General features: G+C 37.6%; 1 protein-coding gene across 11 annotated transcripts in view; it reads left to right on the top strand.

Annotated features, from left to right (window-relative positions):
- Positions 1 to 12,891, top strand: part of Mast4 (microtubule associated serine/threonine kinase family member 4) — a 555,412-nt gene that overhangs the window by 383,690 nt on the left and 158,831 nt on the right. The window lies entirely within an intron of this gene.

Here is a 12,891-nt window from a genome sequence, read left to right as displayed (position 1 = left end):
TTATACAGCCTTAGAAACTACTAGTTTTGTTTTGAAATTGATAATAAACCTCAGTTAGAAGCATATCCTATTTATTAAGACAGTTTCATGTTCAAATTTCAAGAGCCGTATGGCTGTATAGCTGTATTACTTCATCTCTCATTCTTCTCTGTGAGACTTTTTCTTAAGTTTCTTAACTGGACTCATAAAGTTCCAGGTATGAATTTATTTCAGAGTTTCCCTGAATCTGACAGGTAGATTAGATGTGATTTCACTGGGGGAAACAAATACTATGGTTTTATTTACTGAACTACTTCTGGGAGAGCAGTAAGTTATTAATTTAGTTATTTCCTCCTGAAGTGCTTATTCTTTGAATTAAAAAATAAATAAATAAAAAGCAGGCTTCAGAATTGTTTTGGTGAAATCTTCTCAAAGTATAGTGATTCTGGAGTAGAGGACCTTAAATTACTTTCTCACTCCAAGAAGAAATTGTAACTCTAATCCCCCTTACAGTATCAATGGGGCAAGAGAAAGGATATTACAGAGATTCCAGGAATGAAACATTCTTGTGATGATTACTGTGCAACTAGAAAAACTGGCTGTCAGGATTTCATCCTTTGGTCTGTTCATCTGTTCATTGTTTCACACATGTTTTTTGATTTGCCTTCCTTAGAGTATATCACAATGAAAAAAGTCAGAAATACATGGTGTGTCTCATATTTAAGAGATGCCACAAAACTTGTTTTCTCCTTCTAGATTATTGTTGGAGTTTGGATACTTACATGTAGCTGACAAGTGTGACCCATTGGTTATATGTTGACAGACGGATGTTAGACCCACCTAGAAGTTCCTTTACCTGTCTATCTCTAAAGCTCTTATGAAACAGTTTTTCTGAACTGGGGCACTGGGCCAGACCTCTGTTGTGTACAGCTGGTTTTACCTTCTAATAAAGCTGAAAACAATAAACAATACCTCTAAATTTTAGCTACTTGCTATGGTTTGGATATGGCTTGAGTTTGTGCCCAAAATTAATGTGCTAGAAACTTGGTCCTCAGTATAGGGATGTTAGGAGGTGGTGAATCCTTTAAGAGGTGAAGATGGTTAGGTCATCAGGGACATAGCCCTTGGAAAGGATTAGTATGATTCTCATGGGACCCTGGTTAGTTTCTGTGAGAGTAAGTTACCAAAAGAGTAAGTTTGGCTCCCGACTCTCTTGTGCTTTCTGTATGCCATCAGCTGTGGTATGATGTGATCATATTTGCCCTATCCCCAGCCGTGGGCAAATATGATCGTATATAATTGTAATCAGCAAAGATGGAATATGTCGCCATGTTACTCTATAACCTTCATATGGTCATTTTTAGTGATTGTGTAATTAGTAAACAGGTCATTCACCCTTGATAACTTTGAGGAAAATAAAAGAGTCAGTAGTGTCTACATCAGGGGCTAATAGCCTTTTCAGTATTCTGCATCTTCACTTCTGTTCTTCTCTGATGAAATCGGGTGAGGAAATGGAGGATTGATCACCCCTTTTTGGGAAGCCTGCCTCCAAGTTCTGATTGGCAGCTTCTCTGATAAATTCAGGCTTCCATAGTGGTGGCTGGACTCTTCCTATCTCCTACACCTTTCACTTTCCTCTGAAACATTCAGTACTCTCTTAAATGGAAACCCATGGTCACATCATCAACATGGTCAACTGCAATATTAATTCTTAGTTAAAACCTTAGGTGGGGTTAGTTGTCTATGAAATAAGAACAATAACAAGATACACCAGTGGGTATTTGCTAATGAGTACAAAGTATGCTAGAAGAGATGGACAGCGACGCCTGATTGTCAAATGTTGCTCAAATCAGCTGATCTGAAGTCTGTTCATCTATGCAACTCCTCCTAAATGGAGTGGAAGATTTTACATGGAAACTGGCATATCTGAGTTAGGAGGCCCTGGCTGTGAGGTAGTTCCGAGCAAGATTGCAAAGCGCAAGCACTGATGTGGCACTCTCAGTTCTCATCTGTTCTCTGCTATGGGTTGTGTGTGTTGATCATGTTCCCAGCAAGATTGAATTTCCAGCCTTGGAAAAAGGTCACTCTGCCTGAACTACTGTTTTTATCCATCTATTCAGAGAGACAAAGTAATGCTTTATTTCAGCCTGAGTTATTGTGAAGGAAAATAAAAAGCTACTAGTGTCTTTCAGTTCATTTTTTAATAAGCTGTTAACATCTGCCTAAATATCATGGACTTAATTTTTTCTTTTTATTACTCATTATGAAATTGTCAGTAATGACAGTGCTTTAAATGAAAAACCATCCGAGTGACAGACAAAAGACAACATGGTTTTGCGTGTAGAATTGGAGAAATAAATAGCAGGTTTCTTTCTCTTTTTTTTTAACTAAGTATAGAAAATAATGTGTGTACATCTTTTCATTCTGCCGAGTATCTACTCTATACATGGAGGTGTACGCAGATGAGTAGAGTCTGTCCTTGTACTTGGAGAGCTTAAAGCCTAGTGGGGAATTAGACCAATAAATACATCATCATGCTCTAGTAGAACGATTGCTAGAAAAGAGGCATGCATATAAAACTCATTGGAGATCTAGGAGAAAAAGCACTTACGTGTGCAGGAGAAAGTCAGGCAAACTTTGTTAGAGAGGTGACCTTATAGCTCACACTTGAAAGATGAGCAGAAGTTTTTCCAAGCAGAGGAGATGGAAATCCTAGGAACGGGGAAACAGGATGTGCAAAGGCAATGAGGTGTGGCAAAGCTTACAGTGTCTGGGAAGCTTAAAGTAATTCAATATTTCTGACAAGCACATATTTTACTATTATTGGAGCATAAACCACAGGGGACACGTGTCAGAGGATATGCCTGGAGAGATAACAAGGTACTGCATCATAAAGTATTCAATTTAAATAAAGAGATTTTAATTTTCCTCTGAAGTATCTCTCAAACTTTGATGTGCCTAAGAATCACCTGGACAATTTGGTAGAATGCAGATTCCTTAAGCTTCAATCCCAAAATTCTTGAATCATTGGGTGTGGAGAAGACCTCCCCCAAATTTGCACTTCTAACAAGTACTGCAGATGATTCAGTAATGGTAAAATAGAAATCATACTTGGAGAAACTCTGCTGTTTAGCAGTGGGAAGCCATTGAACTTTATTTCATGGGCGAGTGATATGATCATATGCATATTTTAGAGCTGGGTAGTTTTGGAACAATGGTTTCACACTGATAGTGGGGAGCATTGAGAAGCAGAACTACATTAATCCGGTTTAGAAAAAAACAGAAGCTATTATGAAGTGTAGTAATGGGGAAAAACATGAAAATTTATTGTTCTTTTGTAATTTTATAGAGAGTAAAATCTTTTACTCATTTACTTCCCTGCCCACCCCCCCATTTTCCAGTTTCCCAAAATGGTATATTTTTCTTTTAAAGAGGGATTTGCCAGTGAAACTCTACATCATGTACAACCACAATAATGGGATCTTACTTAGAATAAGTTATATGCCATGTATGTACAAAATGTAAAAATACCCTCTACTATCTAAAGAGAGTCAATAAAAAACATTTAATTTTTTTAAAGGAAAAACTAAATAAGATGGGATTTGCTCTATTATCTTCAATTTTTCTCTTTCTCTTGTGTACATGGCATCTGGATTAGTTTTTTTCCTCTATTTTTTTATCCATTATGTATTAGCATTCTTTATAATTTTTTACGTATTTTATTTCCCAAGAACCCTAAAAGAGACAGTTCTTATTTCATATCACCCATCTGTCTACCATATTGGGTGATTTGAGTGGCGTTTTTACACTTCTTATTAACTGGAATAAATTTTGTTTTGAAAGTTTTTGATTATCACGAACATTAATTTGGGTGGCTTCTTAATATATATGACAGTACATTAGTTCAAAGAATATTTCTATAAAACCATAAACTTAGCCTCCACTTTCTAGTTTTCCCAGTCTAGGTAAGGAAAGACTAAATTTTCTAGCCTCAAGAAAAATTACTTTGTGTGCATTAAATGATAGCTATTTAATTCTTTGAAATGAAGAATATTATTTTTTACTGTATACATCTGATTAATAGTAAAGCAGCCCAGTTTTTTTAACAGTACATTTATTTTTTCTGAGCAATGAAAGAAGAAAGTTTACAACACAATGTAGGAAAGTGGGTGGGTCTGGAATTCAAAACTACCCATATAAATGCACAGCCTCACCAATCTGCAAATAATAATGCATATATTCATCCAAAACCAAAGCATTCTATGGATTTATAACCCAGTCAGCTTTGAAAATGCCCATTTGCCCAGTTGCCATAGACAGGTAAAGATTTATGTCCAGAAAACAGAGATATTTTTCATTTTTATATTATAAAATTCCTGTGAGTAGGAAAGACCTTTTTTTAAAAAGCAATTTTAGTATTTATTTTCGAGGCTCATAGAGCATTTACTCATGCATTTTATTTCATGTGTCAAAAAATATAAGTCAAATTTTATGAAAATGTCAGAGAAAAGTGTGTTCTTTCTTAATTTTGTAAACTCTTCAAAGTATTCTAAAACTCTCAGGAACATGAACTTACAGGTTATGATAACAAGACTGTCAGATGTTTGGCTTCTGGAAATTTAACTTGTTATTGGATTAAAAATAGTTTAGACTCAAAAATGTAAAAAAAATATACAGAAGAACAACAACAGTCATTCTCATAGATGTTCACTAGAAATACTTAATTTCTGTTTTTTATTCATGTATAATCATGTTTAACATTTTAAGTAATGTTAATGTCACTGAGTTGCTTAGCGCGTTGCTTTTGCTGAAGCTGGCTTTGAACTCACAGTCTTCCTTGCCTCAGCCTCCCAGGTGGCTGGGATTACAAGTGTGTTCCATGGTACCCAGCTTAAAGCAGTATTGTTTTTGTTTCCTATGGCTAGTGTAACAAATTTTGACAATCTAAGTGACCTAAAACAGCACATATTTATTCTCTTATTAGAGTTTTAGAAGTCAAAAGCTTAAAATAAGTTCCACTGGACTGAAGTCAAGGTCTTAGCAGAACTGAGCTCCTTCTAGAAGCACTGAGGTGGGATCTGTTTTCCCCCTTGTCCAGCTGCTAGAGCTGCATACTTTGCATTCCTTGGCTCTTGGCCCCTTGTTCCATCTTCAAAACCAGCAGCATAGCTCATTCTTTAGCTTCATATTGTCACCTTCATATCTAACTCTGCCCCACGTTTATAGAGATTCTTACGGTTACATTTAAGCTACTCCCCACTCAGTGATCCTCCCTTTAGCCTAGCAAAATCTCTTGCCTCAAGATCTTTAACTTAATCACATCTGCAAGATTTCTTTTGCCATGTAAGGTAATGTATTCACAAATCTCCAGATTAGAACCTGAATATCTTTGGAATTAATTAAGCGACTCATTTTAATGGTCTTTACTGGTTTTCTAATTTTATGATTGTTTCAGGATTTAGGAAGGATTGCCCTTGTCTTGTAACTTTGAGTTTCTCCCTAATATTGTGCTACTGTAAGGAATTCTGAGACTAATTTCCAAATCCATAAATCTTTAAGTAAATGAAGATGTACTTGAACTTCTTTGTTTAAATTCCAGGTTGTGAATTATATTTCATATATATATATATATTTTGTGTATAGGTATATATGTACACACATGCATTTATATGTATGTGCACCTATCTACACAGACACATACATATGTGTGTGTTTATTCTCCATGTTGTTTTATAGAAAGTTGGTGCAGAGTACTTACATACATAGGAATATGAACTTAACCTCTGAGCCATATCCCCAGCCCTTTTTATTTTTTATTTTGAGATAGGGTCCCACTAAATTGCTTAGGGACTCACTAAGTTGCTGAGGCTGACTTTGAACTTGCTATCCTTCTGCCTCAGCCTCCAAAGCTACTGGGAGGACAGGGGTGTACCATCATATCCAGCAGTATTATCATTTTTTAATCTTCACCAATTAAAAAGGTAAAAATGATATATGATTGACAATTGCATTTCTCTGATAAATGGAGTAAATACTTTTCATGGCTGACATTGTATTTATGCCCCTTTAAATTAATATAGTTTAAAAAATTTGATGGGGTAAATAAATGATCTAAGTTGTGCATGATGGCCTTTGCTTGAGAAGTCTTTGACTAAAAATGTCAAGTCCTCACTGTTTTAGTTAGCTTTATCACTGCTGTGACCAAAAAGACCTGAGAAAAGAACCATTTTAAGGAGGAAAAGTTTATTTGGAGGCTCACAGTTTCAGAGGTCTAGGTCCATAGGAAAGCAACCTAGTTTTTTAAGAATACATTCCTTGGATCTAGAGGTAAGATAGAACATCATGGTGGAAGAGTAGTATGGTAGAGGAAACTGGCTCACACATAATGTTCAGCAAGCAGAGCTCACCAAATATATGCCCCAAAGCCATGTCTCCAATGCCCACCTCCTGCAGCCACACCCTATCTGCCTTCAGTTACCACTCAGTTAAACCCTATCAGGGAATTAACTTACTGATTGGGTTAAGACTCTCATAACAAAATCATTTCACCTCTGAATGTTCTTGCATTGTTCACACATGAGTTATTAGAGGACATCTACTATCTAAACCATAACACATGTCATCCCAATATGTGTCAATTTGAATCATCCTTAAAAATGGAATAAAATTCTGTTAGAAGCACATGGTTTATACCTCTGTGTATGTGTGTGTATGTATGTACATGTATATATATGTCTGTATGTATATATATATGCGTGTGTGTGTGTGTGTGTGTGTGTGTGTGTGTGTGTATATATATATATATATATATATACACATACATACACACACACACACACACACACACGCATACACATATTCCTAAGTGGTACTTTGAAGGCAATTCTTATCTCTCATTTTAGTGGGATAATTTTCCATAAATTTAGTTATCTGACCTGGAAAAATATTCAAGAAAAGAAGAACTGATAAATTAACCTTAATCTTATATTACAGAAAGGCCTTGGTGTCAGCTACTAAGGGACTAAATATAACCACACTGACCCACTTAAACCAAATTGACACTTCTTATAATTGCACTGTAATTCATGCTCAGGAATGAGATGAGAAACGATGTACCTTGTACCCAAGCTTCTGGATCAAGAAGCACCATGTCCTTGAGGTTAACTCCAGAAGAAATTAGTAGCTGAGTTCACTGTTAACTGTCAAAAAGTATTCAGCATTTCATATATAACTAGTTATATTTGTATGCCACAATTAGTTACCTGTGCATGGTCCTCGTTTCCTGGCATTTTGAAATCTGAAATAATAGACCTTCCTAATGGGTATAGTGTATATTAATGATAGAATAGACTCATGAAACAAATAGGCCAAAGAGCTTTTTAAAACATACATAGGGGGTAAATCTTCAAAATATTGAGCTTCTGGCTCTAACTTTGCTATCATTTACCTTTCTGACTGGAAACAAATCCATTCTCAGTCTTTTCCTTTCTTCTCCCTGTCCACTCCCCTCACCCTTCACCCCTCCATCATTTCTCTCTTTCCTTCCCTTTCACCCTGGTCTTAACAGTCATCCTAATGTTAGTATTGAGGATGTAAAGATGAAGAAGCTGTAGTCCTCACCTTCAAGGAGCTCGTATTCTTAGGGGAACTAATCTGCAAATAAATTTGGATTTTGATAAGTGACCAAACCCTTCCATGTAGAAACTGTCAGGGGCAGAGCCCAGGAGAAATATGTCTAATCCACCAGGGATGGTGGGCTCCTAACAATGAATGCCTTGAACAAGTAGCAACAAAGTCCAGCCTTAAAGCGTGGTGTAGGAGTTAGCGTTCCTATTTATGGGAGGGCTTCCTGTTTGTGAAATGAGGGCCTTTAGCTCCAAATGTTGTTCTCAGCTCCATAATTGGATTGCTGGCTCTGCTAGAGGCCAATGCTGCATGCAGTTTATTGATGGATCTTCCAGATTGCTGTTTTAGAGTAAAGAAACACTCTCATCTCTGGGTCTCTCCTACTAGCCTCCTTCTTATAGGATAACCCCTCCAACCCTGTGAGGGTGCCCTCCCATTTCTGGCAGCATTTTCTGCTCTTCCCAGGTTGGAACTTTCTTTGAGTTGTAGGCCTTTTCTCAGGGCCTTCCCCTATTTGAAGGGGGTAGTATTAGGTTGTCTTCTCAGGAAGTGATTCTGAATGCCTGCCCCCACACCCTCCCCAGTCCGTGGGTTGTGCTTCATATTCTGCTATTTTTTCACATTTATGTCCATCTCTTAGATTTCGTGAAGTTTCTTGCTAACCTTTCCAGGCCTCTGCTTCTCCTGGGATCCAGAAAATGTATAAGGAAGATATTGTGTTCTCCAACCATTCCAGCTGGTCTTCATCCTGTTCTTTCCGTACTTGGCCTTAATCATTCACTCCGCACTTGGGGATCATGTAATTCTCTGCTTAGTCTATCAGGAAAGGGAAATAAATAATTTCATTTCATTTGATCCATTCATTTCAGAAAATGAAATCTTCTTCAACAGTATTTTTGGGGGTTGGGCGGGACCAAGGATTGAACTCAGGGACACACAGCCACTGAACCACATCCCCACATTTAGAGAAAGGGACTCACTAAGTTGCTTAGCACCTCACCCTTGCTGAGGCTGGCTTTGAACTCGCAATCTTCCCGCCTCAGCCTCTGAGCGTCTGGGATTACAGGCATGCGCCACTGTGCCTGACTCAATAGTATTTTTTTTAAACATTCCCAGAATGATATAAACCTGTTTATGTAAACTTTCTCTGGGTTATTAACATTCACATCTATCCCTACAAGTTCATTTTCATTTATCTTTTTATCTTCCTTCATATTTTAGCATTGTGAGTACAAAATTGTTTAATAAATATTAGAAGAGATGTCTTTCAACCCACTCCTCATACGTGCAACTTTCTTCACATTTCTATCCTAGACGTTAATTTTTCTTTTTTCCTGAACTTGCTCATTTAGGACAGGAGATATGCCATTTACATTCCTATCTTCAAACTCGCATAACAGCAGTTAGAGGGTGACCACAGTGGACCCATCGGTGTGGACCGCCTTGGCAAGTAGTCATTTTGAAGTGCTCTGAAGATGAGATTGGAAGAGGTCAAAGTTAGTTTGTAGCTGAATCCCTAGACCAGGTCAGGATCAGTAAGAATGTGAATAGGAACTCAGTGTCAACCCCTCTGTCATTAGTGTCTTCACATTGGATGTGGCCACATCACCAGAGCATCCTGCACAGGGACCTGGCTGCTTCCCAAACCTCACACCCACCCCAGAAACCATCATGTCCTCATAGTGTGTTGGTTCAAAAAAGGGTCTGGAGATATTATCTTTTAACAATGTTCTGGGTGTATGTGTGTGTGTGTGGGGGGGGTGCTGCTAGAGAAAGATCCTTATTAATGGGCAGGGGTCCTCTGGTGGAAAAGTAGATTCAACTCAGTATAGAGAACCTGACATTTTCTATACAGGAGGGCAGTGAGCGGTGAAGGATTTCACTGTTTCTTACATACTCATTTCTTCCTAAGCTAGCATTTCAGTAGGATGACAAGCTGATTTTTCAATTTCATTTACCTTTCTCAGAAAACAATGGCTGATAATGTCATCCTGACAAATGAATGAGCGCTCTGGATCACAAAGCTTGTCCATTGTTGTATAGCTTAGTTGTTGTGCAATAAGTAGAAAATCTTGCTAAAGAACTCTGTATGTTGGCCTAGACCAGCTGTATTTTTCAGAATTTCTAGTAATCTCAATTTCCTCTTGGTTCTGTAGTCAGGGTTGTACCGTAGTTGCAATGAAACCATGCTTTAGTTTCATATAATTATTTTGTCTGTAGGAAAATGTCAGTAGTTCTGACAGTTTTAATTCTTGTGTTTACTGACTGCTGTAACTTCTGAATCATAAGTCCCCGGATCTAGCTGAACAGGTTAGAAGACAAAGTGCACTTCAGTGTCACACCTACTCTTATCTTAAGTGAGTGTGGGAATATATCAGACACTTTCACTATATTAACTAGTACATTTTGGGCTCTTTAACCTATTTTTATATTTTCAGAGTGGATGAAACCCAAATCCTCCCAAGCCTTGTAAATGCAGGAAAAAGTCATATTAAATAATGTGTAGCTGGGCTGGGGTTATGGCTCAATGGCAGAGTGCTTGCCTAGCATGTGTGAGGCACTGGGTTCAATTCTCAGCACCATGTATCAATAAATAAAATAAAGGTCCATTGACAACTAAAAAAATATTTTAAAAAAGAAATAAATTATATGTAGCTAAAACTACTTATGTCTTTACCCATCCCTTTGAGAATTTTCTTAGGTTTAAAATGCAGAAAGCGCAGGTAGGGATGATACTTGAGGCCCACAGGCCAGGGTATGCATCATTTAATCAAGAGAAGAAACAAACGGTTTATTTCATTGATTTATCTGTTTTAGTTGCAAATACATGGGCTTTTCTAGAAGGACCATTGAGAAAGCTGAGAGTTCTGAGGTACAGGAAGAGTCTTGAGGTCTTAAAACCATCCAGAGCTTGAATCCCAGCCACTGTGTCTTCTTCAACTCATCTCTGTTCAACCTACCTATAAGAAATCTGCCCTTGGTCTGTAGTTGTGGCTCAGTGGTAGAGCATTTGCCTAGCAAGCACCACATAAAAATAAATAAATAAAGGTATTGTGTCCATCTACAACTTAAAAAGAGTTTTTAAAAAATAAAAGAAATCTGCCCATGTTTCAGCCTTTTCAATCTTTGGATCCAAACCCTCTTCCACATAGTTCTTTTAATATTCATAGATAGCTATTGCTTATTCCCTAAATTTTCCTTTCTCTGCTTTCAACAGAGATCCTCAACACATAATTTGTATAGCACAATTTCAGGTCCTCTCTTACCATCTTGATTGTTCTCCTCTGAATAGCCTATAATGTGTAATTATTCCTCTTAATCTGAAGGTGAACTCAGAAAGTTCTTCCTTGAGTTTGCCTGTGGAAGAGGGAGGTGAGACTCAAAAGGAGTTTCCCTTGGATTTTTTTATGTGACATTTCCTACACCCATATAATGATCTGAAAAATATTAGCACTGATAGCTTTCCAGTTATAAATGTAGATAAAAATGAGTGAGGAAGGGAAGGTCCTTAGTATCTTAGTGCATTCTTGTGGGATTGTTAGGAATTCAGGATTCTTTGAGAACATTGTTTGGTCTGTTAATACTGATTATTTCAGTGCATCTTAAGAGAAATAGTAAATAGTTAGCATCTGAAGTGTCCTTTCAAAAGCATGTTTTCAGATACTTTTACAAACTAGGAGGTTCTGGAAATATAGAGATCAATAAAACATTGAGCACTGATGGAGGAGTCTACATTGAACAATTATAACATAGTGTGATCAGCACTTGGGTCAAGTCACGTTTAAGGTATTGAAGAGCAGACAGCATATTGAGGGTACCCTCCACTCCAGGCTTATGTCTCTCAGCATAGTATTTTTTCAGCTTCTCCATATTGACAATGTTTATATGCTGTATGCTAGCCGCTGCATCAAGGGGTTTGTGTATGTGATCTCATTTTCATTTATGTATGTCAACTTCTTAGAGATTAGTCCTACTATTTGAAGATGGGGAAAATGGGCAGAGAGTAAGTGACATGCCTAAGGTCACAGTGGGTGTTGATCCAGAATTCAAACCTGATATATCATCTTTCTCACAGCCTTTATGTAAAACTTTACATAGTTCCCAGCCATGGGTGAGACATTTGATATAATGCAGACATTTTTGATTGTCACTACTGGTATCCATGGGTAGTGGTCAGGGATGCTGCTAAACATCCTCCTCCAAAGTACAAGAAATTTCTTCAGAATTGAGGAGACTAAAATGTCAATAGGGAGACACCCTGCTCTGGAGCATTGGTCTATCTTTCTGTCAACTTATACAGTATCTTTTTAGTGCAGTTATCCCTGAGTGTCTGTAAGGTGGGAGGTGACGGATTGATTCCAGAAACCTTGTGGATTTCATAGTGCTCAAGTTCCTCATATAAAATGGTGTAGCCAAGCATGGTGGCTCTTGCATATAATCCCAGTGGCTTTGGAGGCTGAGGCAAGAAGATCTCAAGTTCAAAGACAGCATTAGCAACTTAAGGAGGCCCTAAGCAACTTAGTAAGACATTGTCTCAAAATAAAGAATAAAAAGGCCTGGGGATGTGGCTCAGTGGTTAAGCAACCCTGGGTTCACTCCCTGGTACCAAAAAAAAAAAAGTGTAGTATTTATATGTAACAGACTCACATCCACATACTTTGTCATTTCTACATTACTTTTGATATCTAATAAAATGTAAGTGCTGTGTAAATAATTTACTTTGTAATGTTTAGGGAATGAGGACAAGAAAGAATAGTCTGCACATGTTCAAAATTGATTTTATTTTCAAATATTTTCAACCTGAGTGTGGTTGAAGCCACATCCTATGGATACAGAGGGCTGATTGTACCTCCAACTACTTTTTAAAAAGAAGAGAGATAGGAAAGTATAGGGCAAGAATAATGGACCAAGACTTTCAATACCTGGGAAAGTGTTTGTCACTTACACTGACCCTGTTTCTCAAATATACACTTGGGAAGATGTATTCTTTTCTACCTTCAAGGAGTTCAAGAATCTGTGGGGACTCCACAAGAATGTGAGGATATTATGCATAAGAAAGCCCTGTACAAGAATTATTCTCAGAAATTCTTGGAGTCCTTGGTGTGAAAATATTTATGTGGGCCACAAGAATCAGCTACAGAGGACCCCACAGCAGATTTCTGTCTGCTCACCCCTCTCCCTTCTCAGCTGACTGCTCCCGGTTCTCTTTATCCTTCCTTTCTTGTAAGCAGGTTTGTTACATTATTTGCTAGATGGATGAGCCACTTTTTAAGTCCCCCCCCCCCC

This window comes from Marmota marmota, unplaced genomic scaffold (genome assembly GCF_001458135.2).
Source record: "Marmota marmota marmota unplaced genomic scaffold, marMar, whole genome shotgun sequence".
Taxonomy (NCBI): domain Eukaryota; kingdom Metazoa; phylum Chordata; class Mammalia; order Rodentia; family Sciuridae; genus Marmota; species Marmota marmota.
Note: the sequence above shows the minus strand (reverse complement) of the source record. Positions and strands in the feature narration are given on the sequence as shown.